A 13,143-nucleotide genomic window follows, 5' to 3' on the forward strand; every position below is an offset into this window, starting at 1 on the left:
TCATGTGTGCTACTGGGAGAAGCTGTAGGCAGAGGCTCCAGAGGCATGCAGGCCCAGAGTACGAGGACAGGGATCCGAGATCTGCTAGGGGCTGCAAGCAAGCCAGGGGCGTGCCATCTCTGCTGGGCGACTTCGAGAGGCACCATGGGTCTGAGCCAAAAACACCATGTTTGAAACGTGATGCTGCAGGAAGTGGGCAGGCTGGCGTCTGGGGGCATGTAGGGGCTGCACATGGCCTCTGCTCCTCCTCATCAGCCAACACTGCCCCTGCCTTAGCCACCTTCACTGCCATACTCCCTGGGCAGGGACCTCAGACTCAGGCCTGCCATGGCCACCACACCTCCGAGTAGCTGCCTGTGGCAATGTCCTGCTGCACAGGCTACACATGCTCTGTGCTCCTAGCCAGGATCTGCACTAAGATTTTGGAGGTTGCCAGCCTATAAAGCTGCTTGCCTTTGTGTGTGTGCTCACTCTTCGATCTGGTCTCTCTCTCTCTCTGCCCTCACTTCTCTCCTGGGCTGCCTTGCCCCCATGGAGTTCACCGGCCCCGCACTGCAAACACAGTGTGCCCTGGGTCCTACCCCTCCTTCCCTTGCCATGCTCCCTTCTCCTTTGCCCCCACCCCCACCCCTGCTGAAAGCCCAGCCCTAACTGGGCCCTAAGTCTTCCAGGCCACGCAATTGTAGCCTCACCTCAGCTCATCACATCCCCCTAACCCCAGTACCTGCCCGGGGGATCAAATCTCCCCTCAGCCCCACCACGGGAGGAGACTCTCCTCCTTCCCCCTCCACTCTACACACCAAGCAGGTGTACAGTGACCCTTATGTGTGTGTGTGTGTGTGTGTGTGTGTGTGTGTGTCTGTGTGTGTGTGTGTGTTTGTGTGTGTTTGTGTGTGTGTGCTTGTTGGGGATAACTGCCTCTCAAGGACTCAGAACATAGCACCCTTTGAGATGACTCAGCACACAGCACACTTCAAAAAACAGCCCAAAGCACCCTGTGTAAAGGACTCAGTACACAGCTCCCTTTGAATGACTCAGTATATAGTACACTGTGTAGAGTACTCAGCACACAGCATCCTTTGAAAGAGGGAGTCCATAGCCCACAGTGTAAAGGACTCAGCACATGGCATGCTTTGAAAAACTCAAGCGTACAGCATTGTTTCCCAGGGACTCAGTACATAGCATCCTGTGTTAAGAAACACACAGCCCCCTTTGAAGGACTGAGTACATTGCACTCTGTGTAAAGCACTCAGTGCATAGCACCCTTCCACAAACTGAGCAGATAGCACAATTTTGAAAGACTCAGAATATACCACAGTGTGGAAGGACTCAGTACATACCACACTGTCAAAGGGCTCAGCCCAGAGCACCATTTGCAGGACAGTACAGAGCACCCTATTTTAAGGTCTTGGCACAAAGCACTTGAAAAATTCACCTCCTCCCTCACTTCTCAAAGGTTCAGCACATAGCAGCACCCTTTGGGGTGAATTAGCACAGGGCACCTTTTGAAGGACTCAGCATATAGTACGTTGTGTAAGGGACACAGCACCCTTTAAAAAACTCAGCATGGCCCACTCTTCTCAGGGACTCAGCACATAGCACCCTTTGGGATGACTCAGAAAACAGCACGTTTTTGAGGACACAGCACAAAACTCCATGTGGGAAGGCCCCAGCAAACAGCACCCTGTGAAGGACTCAGCACATAGCTGTCATTAGATTTAGGGTGCTTTCTTTAGTATCACCATTCTTCAGAAACACTTTACAAATCCTACAAGTTTACTTTAGCCAACCTGTGTTTTATGGGGCAGGGTCAGCTGGGGGTCTTGAACTCAAATCTTGGGGGCTCTGTCCCTGATATCTTTGGTTCAATGCTAGAGCTGTAGCACTTTGACCCACAGCTCCAATTTTGTTTTTTTGGGGGGTTGTTCTTTGTCAGATCTTATGGTGATCAGGAAGGCCATGTTGGGGTGTCTGTGGGCAAAGCCTCTGGGACTCCTGGCGCTCTCTTGGCCTAGGGTGGAACAGATCTGCTCTGGCATCATCACCCATGGTGAGCAAAAGTCCGTTTGTCCCTGGTCACTTCCCCCAATTGAAATCTAGAGGACAATGGCATGGCCTCTCATGTTCCACGTCTGGCCAGCAGGGGGCAGGAGTTGCCCACCATGGGGATTGTACCTGTGAGTTGTGTTTACTCTGTTTTTTATTTTTTTTTTATTTGTGAACATACTGTACAGAGAGGTTACAATTACATGGGCAGGATAATGCATACATTTCATACCAAGCATTGCAGCCTCCTCCTTTGTTTACCCTTCACCTCTCTTCCCAGCCTCCCCCCTCCCCCCCAATCCCAATCTTTCTCCTTCCCCCCTCCCCTCCCCCCCCCCCCCCGCACCGACATTGTAAAGCTCGTTATGGACATGACAACTTTTACTTCTCATTGTTGCAGCAGGTCCACCTGTATCCTTAAACAACTGGTTTTTCCCCATCTCCTCCACAAGTTATACTGACAGCAAATATAGTGAAAGCAGGGGTTATACTGTGGGGGAGGGACATACAAAGCAACAAATAGATAATCTTATAAATGCGTTAGAAACACATGCATGAAAGAAAAAAACATTAAAATACATATCTAAGGGTTCATTTTCCTGACATCACATTATCTGACCTTTTCCGCTTGACTCATACATATACTAGATATTGCAAATAAGGGAATCCATGGGACCTATGTTTCTGTGGGCCTGGCTTACTTCACTTAATATAATTTTTTCTAAGTTTTTCCATTTCCTAACAAATGGGGCAACGTCATTCTTTCTGAGTTGTGTTTACTCTTGATCCAAGTCACCTTGGACAGGAAAGTGCTTGAGATTCCTACCTACAATTAACCATCATAAAGCAAGTGGAACTGTGGCTCAAGTGGCAGAGTACTAGGCTTGACCAAGAAAACTCAGGGATAGAGCCTAGGCCCTGAGTTCACACACACACACACACACACACACACACACACACACACACACACACACGCACACACACACCACATGCTTGCAAAATCAGAGATTTCTACACTGCAATCTTTGGGTATTCTCTACCTATTCCCCACTAAGCCTGATGGCTGTTGGCCTAGGTATTTGATGCCTACAACACCAACTGGCATCTTTAATTTTGGAGAACAGAATGGCTAGAAGGTGAGCCTTCCCCCATCCCAGCTCCTTGATTGGGTCATGGTCTATCCAGGCCATTTGAGACTTCTTTTACAGACTTGACAAAATGCCTTCAAAAGTCATCACAAGCTGGGCACTGGGGGCTCATACCTGTCATCCTAGATACTCAGGAAGCTGCGATCTGGAGGATCATGGTGCCAAGCCAGCTTGGGCAGGAAAGTGTGTGAGACTCTTATCTTTGATGAACTATCAGAAAACACTCAACTGGTAGAGTGCCAGCCTTAACCAATAAGAACTCAGGGACAGGGGCCAGGCCCTGAGTTCAAGCCAGAGGACTTGAAGAACAAATCTTTGTTGGAGGCTTTTCTTTCCTTTGAAAACAATTTATTGTTTGAGATAAGCATAACATGAGTCTCTTCCCTGGCCACCAATGGGCTATTAGATGTCCTTTGAATTCGGGCCCCTTCCCAGCAGCCTCTGCCCTACCTGACCTTCAGTTTACCCTTCCCATCACACTGCTGATGGAGGCCTGAGAGAAGGCTGACTGGCCACTTATTTCTGGTGGCTGACGTGGCTTTTGAGAATCAGTATGTCACATAGAAAGTCATCATCCACATCAGTCTACAGAAGAAAGAAAGGGAGCGCTCCTTGACCAAGCCTACCAGCTGTAGGTGGCTCTGGATGTGGGGCATCTGCTGCAGGATGTGCTCCACAGGGAAGTCATCTACAGGGTCGGGAACCCAGACCTCTCCTCTGGCAGTTTCCAAGCTGTCTTGAAGTTGCAATTCTTCAAAACCTTTCTGCTCCTCCCTCATTTTGCCCACCCCAGAGCCTGAGGCATCTGAAGCAGCTGCAGTGGTGGGGGCTCATCCTGTGCCGGCATCTGGAGCCTTCTATCCGCTCTTTCCCCTGCAAGAAGGAACAGCAGCTCCCCCAGCTCTCTTTTCTCCATCTTCTCCTGGGAGAGCCAGCACACGCGCTTGGCTTTCTCCAGACACAGTTCATCCAGGATGAACATCTGCTCTTTACACGCCATGAGGGACTCCAAGACAGTGCAGATGTGTGCCAACAGCTGGCTGCATCAATGGTGGTGCTCATCCGCTGGACTATGGAAGTCCACGTCATCATGCAGGTCATGGATGAAGCAGATTTTGTTCTCGGATGCCCCCTGTCCCACTTCCCATCCCCACGCCTACTCTGGTGGCAGGTCATGGGGCAGGAGGCCTGTGGTTCCAGCTCTGTCTGCCACTGAGCTACTGTGTGGTGCTCCCTGCAAAGGGGTCACCACTCCTGCAGTGGGAGTTTCCCCCTGTGGATTTCAGCCTCTGAGAGTGCTCGCAGAGCCACATCCCTCTAGGTCTGGGGCATGTCTCCATCCTCTGCGATGCTCAATTTGTGGAGGTGTCACCTCCTCAACTTTTGCTTCTCCAGGGCTCACAACCTATGTTGTCATGCAGGACAATGGCTTCCACAATAACCCGCCATTAAAAAAATTACCCCCCTGGTTTGCAATTCGTGCCATTTTTTCTGCCAGGCCTGGTATTTGAACTCAAGGTCTGGGTAAATATGCAGCACTGTGAGAGCAGGGAATCTGACCATGCTTGAAGACAAGAAAGTCAGGCCTGTTCCCTAGGTCTGAATTCAAGCTTCAGGCTGGGAAAACATACTCTTTATATCCATTTTAAACATAGGATTTATAATTCTATACAAATATTCAGTACATATTGTGTTTGGTGTAGTTATTCATTGTATTTCTGGTTTTATTAATTTATTTAGCAATTATTTTATTGACTCTGATGACACCGCTACCATTTATTACATTGTTTACATCCTATCACAGCATCCAGATTTGTAGATATGATATCCATCAGGACTCTCCCAGAAAAGGAAAACATGTGTCATACTCGGCTTCTTACTGCAAGATTATATTTTTGGCAGTGCTTGGATCTGAAGTCAGGGCCTAGCAGTCCCAATTCATGAATGGATGAGTGTGAGCACAGCAGCCTCTAGCCAATGAAGCTCTCAGGTGGTTCCCAAGTGCTGAGATCCAGCCCCAGTTTTAGCCAAAACAGTGATACATGGATAGGCAGATGGTGGTATACAAATAAATACATATTGGAAAGGAGCTCCAGATCTGTTTGTCTATGATTGAATGAAACCTACTATGTTCCTACCAACTTTTAGGCATTTATTATACTGCCACTGAAGGAATATTATTCTTTTTATGTTCAATAAACTATTAATTAAGATCAATCCGTATGATAGTATTATTGCTTCCAATTTTAGACTACACTGAAGCATGAAGTTCTCTTTCAATAGGTATTCCTATGCACAGGAATTAGTCTCTTGTGATCTCCTGCCATTGGTAGGTGTCAGGATCGGGATTTGAACCCAGGGCCTATGGTTGACAGGTAGGCCTATGGTTTCCCTGATAGCCCACCAGCCTTCAGCAATGGCTGGTCAGGTCCAATTGCAGCTGTTTCATTCAGAACCAAGATGGTCTCTGTGTAAAGATAAAAAATGTAAATCCCCAGCCCTCTGCAGCTCGGCACTTTTTGTGGTATCCTACTTTTTTTTCTTCGTGCATGCCCTCTGGGCCTAGGATCCCAAGATCGGCTATGGGTCCAGAGGTTGTACTCCAGCCTAGGGCGATTGAAGCTGAGGCAGTGTTGTACGACCTGAGTTCAACCCCTGTGTTGGCAAAATAAAGATTAAATTAAAAAATTAATTAATCATTTAACTAAATAAAAAATAAAGCTCCCTGGTTTGGAATTTCTGCCATTTTTCTTTCCTAGCCTGGAATTTGAACTCAAGGTCTTGGTAAATGTGTCGCAATGTGAGGGAAAGTTCAGAGTTGCCACTACTTGAGATCAAACCCTGTGCAAAGCCAAAAATAATAAGTTAAGTCACTGAGATCGGCAGGGGGAGTAGATATGGAGATGGGAGGGAAGGGATGGTATGGGGAAAACAAAGGAGGAGGCAACAATGTTCAATAGGAAATGTGCCTTGCTCATTTAACTGTAACCCATCTGTATGATATTTTTACAATAAAAAAATGAAAAAAGTCATGCTCAGAGAAGCCTTTTGGGGGTAGGGGAAAAATGTCTGAATAGATGTACAAAATTCTACACTGCTTTTCCTTAATGTTCAGTATGGAACTGAATAAGCATAACTGCTTGATTTTAAAAAATTTAGTCACTGTCTTGGAACTGGGGGCAGTATTTCCATCATTGCTGGGATTTGATCTCACATTCCAGGTAACTCTTTTGCACCATGGGTGAATGAAAAACTCACTGTCCTGGAGGAAAAGAAATTCAGACTAGAGTTCTGAATGAAGGACCTGCAATAGAAAAAATATTTCTATATATGTGTAATATATTATATATTTACATGTGTATGTTTATTACATATTATGATTTTAATTGATTTTGTATTTATTTTATTTTATACATTTTATAGTTTATTGTATTTAGTATTATTTATACACATAATATTTATTATGTTTTGTACATCTATTACAAAATTATACAAAATAAATTAGGTCATTGACTCGTTTTTCATTAATACTTTATTAAGTGTTGAAACATGATACATAATTAAATGGAGGCATTAGTCACAGTCATCACGTTTAGAGTCTCTCCCAAGTGTGAGCTTTTTCTTATTTATCTTTTGACAACTTCCTAAGGGATTTCTTTAGATGATTTACACTCAGAAGCCTTTTCTTGAGGATAGGCAAGTTGCGAGATAAAATTTTAAGGGTGGGGCTGGGAATGTGGCTTATTGGTATAGAGCTTGCTCAGCATCCATGAATGCCAGGGTTTGAATCCTCAGTGCCACATACTCAGAAAAACCTAGAAGCTGTGGAGTGGTTCAAGTGGTAGAGCGCTAGCCTTGAGTAAAAGAAGCTCAGAGACAGTACCCATACCCTAAGGTCAAGCCCCAGGACTGTGAGAAACAATAGGCCAGATGCCAGTGGCTCACAACTGGATACCTAGCTTCTCAGGAGGCTGAGATCTGAAGACCACAGTTCAAATACAGCCTAGGCAAGGAAAACCTGTTAGACTCTTATCTCCAATGAACCACAAAAACACCACATGTGGCACTATGACTCAAGTGGTAGAGTGTTCACCTTGAACTGAAGGGCTCAGGGACAGTGCCCAGGTTTGAGTTCCAGACAGACAACTGGAAAAAAGTGAGGGTCAATCAAATTACTTTTCTTATTTGCTGATTAGGAGAACATTCTCTGGAAATGAATGCTGATGTACACCAGAATTGGAGTCAGAGCTCCAGGTTCAAGTGTAGCACATCCATATGCCCAGCCTCTCAGACTCTAGAATTACAACATTGTGTCCTACAGGGTTCTGAAAGGTCCATTGTTGAAAGGTTTAATATGCTCCCCAAACCCTTTGTGATGAGCCTTGACTTGTATTGTCAATGTCATTACAGTTCTGAACCTAGCAGAGCACCAGTACCTCACACCTGTCATCCTAGCTGAGGTCTCAGGATCACAGGGTGAAGCCAGACAGGGCAGGAAAGTCTAAGACACTCAGACTTCCACTGTTGAAATGTCAAAAGTTCGAGTCCTGTGTTTCCGTTGGTGATAAGTACTTGCACTCTAAATGTTCTTAGAGTTCTCCAGCTATAGAAGCAGGAAAGAAACATTATTGACCCATCCTGGGTTCAAATGAAGTTCTCAGGATCTGAGCCCTAGCCTTGTTAGCAGGAAGAACTCCAGGGTAACATTGTATTTGAAGGTAGAAAACAGTTACGAAAGCCCTTCTTTCCTCCTGACATCCAAACCAGATTCATCTATCATCTTTCTATGTATCTATCTATGTATCTATGTTTCTATGTATCTATGTATCTACTTACCTACCTACGTACCTATCTACCTAGCTATCTCTTTGCCAGTTCTTGGGTTAAACTCAAGGCCTTGGCACTCTCTGTAGCTCTCTACTACTTGAGCCACAGAATTAATTCTGGCTTTTCCTGTGTATGTGCTACTGAGGAATCGAACCCAGGTCTTCTTGCATGGTAGGAAATGACTCTCAGTAATCCACATTCCCATCCCCTTCATCTTTTTTTTAATGGTAGTTTTTACGTAAGTATGCTACCATTTTATGTTCCCAAGTTTAATTTTCTGAATACTGATTACTTCTAAGAAACCTCATCTTCTCTTTCCCTGCCTGGTTTGTGCTTGTTCCTGCATTGGCCTCAGTATAAAATGTAAATAAAGGCTGCTGAGGGTGACCTGCTTTAGCTGGATGGCTGCACAGATTGTTCTGTATGTCTGTTTGTTGCCAGTTCCAGATATTGAACTAAGGATCTGGGCACAGTCGATGAGCTGCTTTTGCTTAAGGCTAGCCTTCTACAACTGGAGCCATATGGCCTGACTTCTGGTTTGTTGGCACTGAAGTAGGAAAGGGAGCTCCAGGACTTTTCTGCTTAGGGTGACATTGACCATGATCCTCCTATCACAGCCTTATAAGTATCAAGGAGGAATGCTGAGAGACACTTGTGCCTGCCTTATCACTGGTCTTGTTGATGTTCTTGCACAGACAGTTGAGTTCCCTATCCTCAAGTTTAAGTGGTGGGAGCTGGAGCCCACAGTTCCAATCCAGATCCTGCCACATTCAAATGGCAGGAGAGCCTAAGAAACTCATTCCTATCCATATGAATACCAATGGAATGTGATGTTTGTCCTAATTGAATGAGCACTCCTTGAATCATTCTAGGATAAAATTAAACACAATTATATTATAGGACACTGATTGATTTAATTAATAAATTATGAAGGATTTAAACAATCACATTCATTAAATGGAGGCAGGATGAAATATCTAAAAATTGGGCATCACATAGTATAGAGATGCCATTTTTTCTTCCAGGACTTTCTTTTTTTTTTTTTTTCTGTTAGTTTAATTTTATTTTATTTGAGAACATACTGTACAGAGGGGTTACAATTACATGGGCAGGATAATGCGTGCATTTCTTACCAAGCATTGCGGCCTCCTCCTTTGTTTACCCTTCACATCCCATCACAGCTTCCCCCTTCCCCCCCCAATCCCAATCCTTCCCTTGCCCCTCCCTTCCTCCCCCCTCCCCCCCCCCCCGCACCGATATTGTAAAGCTCGTTTTGGACATGACAACTTGTATTTCTCATTGTTGCAACAGGTCCACCTGTATCCTTAAACAACTGGTTTTTCCCCATCTCCTCCACAAGTTATACTGACAGCAAATATAGTGAAAGCAGGGGTTATACTGTGGGGGAGGGACATGCAAAGCAACAAAGAAATAATCTTATAAATGCATTAGAAACACATGCATGAAAGAAAAAAAACATTAAGATACATATCTAAGGGTTCATTTTCCTGACATCACATTATCTGACCTTTTCCACTTGACTCGTACATATACTAGATATTGCAAATAAGTGAAACCATGGGACCTATGTTTCTTTGGGCCCGGCTTACTTCACTTAATATAATTTTTTCCAAGTTTTTCCATTTCCTAACAAATGGGGCAATGTCATTCTTTCTGATGGAGACATAGAATTCCATTGTGTATATATACCACATTTTCTTCATCCATTCATCTACTGAGGGGCATCTGGGTTGGTTCCATATCTTAGCTACGGTAAATAATGCTGCAATAAACATAGTTGTGCTGGTAGCTTTAGTGTGGTCTTGTTTGTAAACATTTGGGTAAATGCCCAAAAGTGGGATTGCTGGGTCATAGGGGAGTTCTATGTGAAGTCTTTTGAGGAACCTCCATACTGCTTTCCAAAGTGGTTGAACAAGTTTACATTCCCACCAACAATGAAGTACGGTTCCTTTCTGTCCACATCCCCTCCAGCATCTGTTGTTGTTAGAGTTCTTGATTTTTGCCGTTCTAACTGGAGTGAGGTGATATCTCAATGTTGTTTTGATTTGCATTTCTTTTATGGCTAGGGATGTTGAACATTTCTTCATGTGTCTATCGGCCATCCTTCTTTCTTCTTCAGAGAAATTTCTCTTTAATTCTTTCGCCCACTTATTTATTGGGCAGTTGTTTCTTTGAGGATTTGTTGTTGGGGGGTTTAATTTTTTGAGTTCCAAGTATATTTTAGATATGAGACGCTTGTCCGTTGTATGGCTAGTAAAGATCTTCTCCCAATCCGTGGGCTTTCTATTGATCTTGCTAGCTATGTCATTTGCACTGCAGAAGCTCTGCTACTTTATGCAATCCCTTTTGTCCAACCTTTCTTTGATTTGTTGTGTTTCCGGGTCTCTATTCAGAAAATTTCGGCCTGATCCAAGGAGACCTAGGGTTTCTCCTATTCCATCCTGTAATGTTTTCAGAGTGTCTGCTTTGACTTCAAATTCTTTGATCCATTTTGAGTTGATTCTGGTGCAGGGTGAATTATAAGGATCTAGCTTTAGTTTTCTACATGTAGTTAACCAATTTTGCCAGCACCATTTACTGAAGAGGCTGTCTTTCTTCCATTCTATTGTTTTAGCTCCCTTATCGAAGATTAGATGGCTATAGGTCTGTAAGTTCATTTCTGGGTTTTCAATTCTACTCCATTGGTCCTAAGGTCTGTTCTTATGCCAACACCAAGCTGTTTTGATTACTATTGCTTTATAGTAGAGTTAGAAATTTGGTATTGATATTCCTCCAGCAGTGTTCTTTCCATTGAGGAGCGTTTTTGCTATTCGGGGTCTTTTATTGTTCCATATGAATTTTTGGATTGCCTCTTCTATTTCCTTGAAGAATGAGTTTGCAATTTCTTTAGTTAATCGGTATGTACCATTTTCTGAATGTAGTTTAGTATATAAAACTAGTATATATTATATCTGACCAGAAAATCAATTATTTAAACTTTTTTTATCAGTAATGCTTAAAGCGAATTGTAGAGGTACATCCAAATTACGTATATTTGAAGGCAATGCTTGGTTAGTCCTCTTCTCACATTCCCCATTCCTTTCAAGAGAATAATACACATTTTAAGGAAATACTTAGAATGTTTTGGAGAAATAGGTTGACTTTAAACCAGTGAGTTGCTCTATGATGCATATTGTTATTTTATATCCAGAAAAGCTAAATTCTTACTTTATCATTTTCCTTGGGCTTTATATTCAGACTTAATCTCTGATGGGTGACAAAAATATAAACATTTTTAAACAGTTGCTAAATTTAGGCTGAGGAATCTAGGTACAATGATTGATACTCATGCAGATAGGCCTCATCAGTCATGAGACCCTGATATCCAAATGTTAACCAATGCTTTTGGTGTCATGCTTATGAGATTTTGTGTATTGTATACAGTGACTATTAGAATTTTTTTGTAATCAACATCATTTCCTGGGGTAGGAACTGAAGTGAGACATTACACTCAGAGCAAAATTTAAGGAGGCATCCAAAATTAGTTACCAAGTTATACATCATTTAACACAATGTTTTAAAAATAGCAAACTAAAGGAAATAATTAATGAAAAAAATCAACATTTACAATAAATACAGAATCAGTATGACTGATTTATTTTTTATTGTGAAAATACTATACAGAGTGGTTACAATTACATGGGCAAATAATGAGTGCATTTCTTATCAAACATTGTAGCCTCCTCCTAGGTTTTCCCTTCCCATCCCTTCCCATCCTCCTCCCACACCCCGATCATCCTCCCCCCACCAAATTTGTAAAGTTCATTTTCGACATAACGACTTTTATATCTGACTGTTGAAATGGGTCCACCTATTTACCTATTTAAACGATTTGTTTTTTCCCTTCCCCTCCAAAAATTATACCGACATCAAATACTGTGAAAGCAGGGGTTATACAGTGGGGAGGGACATAAAACGCAACAAGAGAAATCATCTTATAAATGTGTTAAAAAAACAATCGCATGAAAGAAAAAAAATATTTGAATATATATCTTAGGGTTCATTTCCCTAACATCAACTTATCTGACCTTTTCTGCTTGACTCAGACATATACTAGTTATCACAAATAAGGGAAACTATAGGACATATGTTTCTTTGGACCTGACTTACTTCACTTGCTATCATTTTTTCCAAGTTTTCCCATTTCCTAACAAATGGGGCAATGTCATTCTTTCTGATGGTGGCATAAAATTCCATTGTGTATATATACCACATTTCCTTGATCCATTCATCTACTGAGGGACATCTTGGTTGGTTCCATATCCTAGCTATGGTAAATAAGGCTGCAATGAACATAGTTTTGCTGGTAGCTTTAGTGTGGTCTTGTTTGTGAACATTTGGGTAAATGCCCAAAAGTGGAATTGCTGGGTTATAGGGGAGCTCTATGTGGAGTCTTTTGAGGACCCTCCATACTGCTTTCCAAAGTGGTTGAACAAGTTTACACTCCCACCAACAATGTAGTAAGTTTCCCTTTTGTCCACATCCCGTCCAGCATCTGTTTTTACTAGAGTTTTTGATTATAGCCATTCTAATTGGGGTGAAGTGGTATCTCAATTTTACCCCAGTTGCAATACGGCTTACATGATGACTTTTCTGGTTATATGTTTAGTTAGGTCTTGATATTTAGTTGTAGAAGTTATGTTCTTTCATATATTTATTTGTCAGATCAAAGAGGAAATGAATTCCTTGCCATAGTCAACATCCATAGAAATGTTACAGATGTATCCTGCAACTTTGCCAAAGTTTCAAATCAGCTCGAGTAACTTGGGTCTTTTTCAGGATCTAACTAAATAGGAGTGCAATTTTTTCAGTACTAGAAAGATTTTGACCACCATTTATTAAACTAGTATTTTCCAGTAACTACTTCTCTCTTTTCATGAGATTTTTATTTCATTTATATCATGTGTTGAAGTTTTCCTTTAGATAACCCACATTCAGTCTTCTACAAAGTGTAATTTGGAGTAGTTTATGTAGACTCATGTACACTGCTCAGATTGTATAGTTGCATATTTTTTTCTTGTTAAATCAGTAGGAATCAGTTTTCAATATGGATATTATTGGA

This window comes from Dipodomys spectabilis, unplaced genomic scaffold (genome assembly GCF_019054845.1).
Source record: "Dipodomys spectabilis isolate Male_0828 unplaced genomic scaffold, ASM1905484v1 ptg000134l, whole genome shotgun sequence".
Classification (NCBI taxonomy): Eukaryota; Metazoa; Chordata; class Mammalia; order Rodentia; family Heteromyidae; genus Dipodomys; species Dipodomys spectabilis.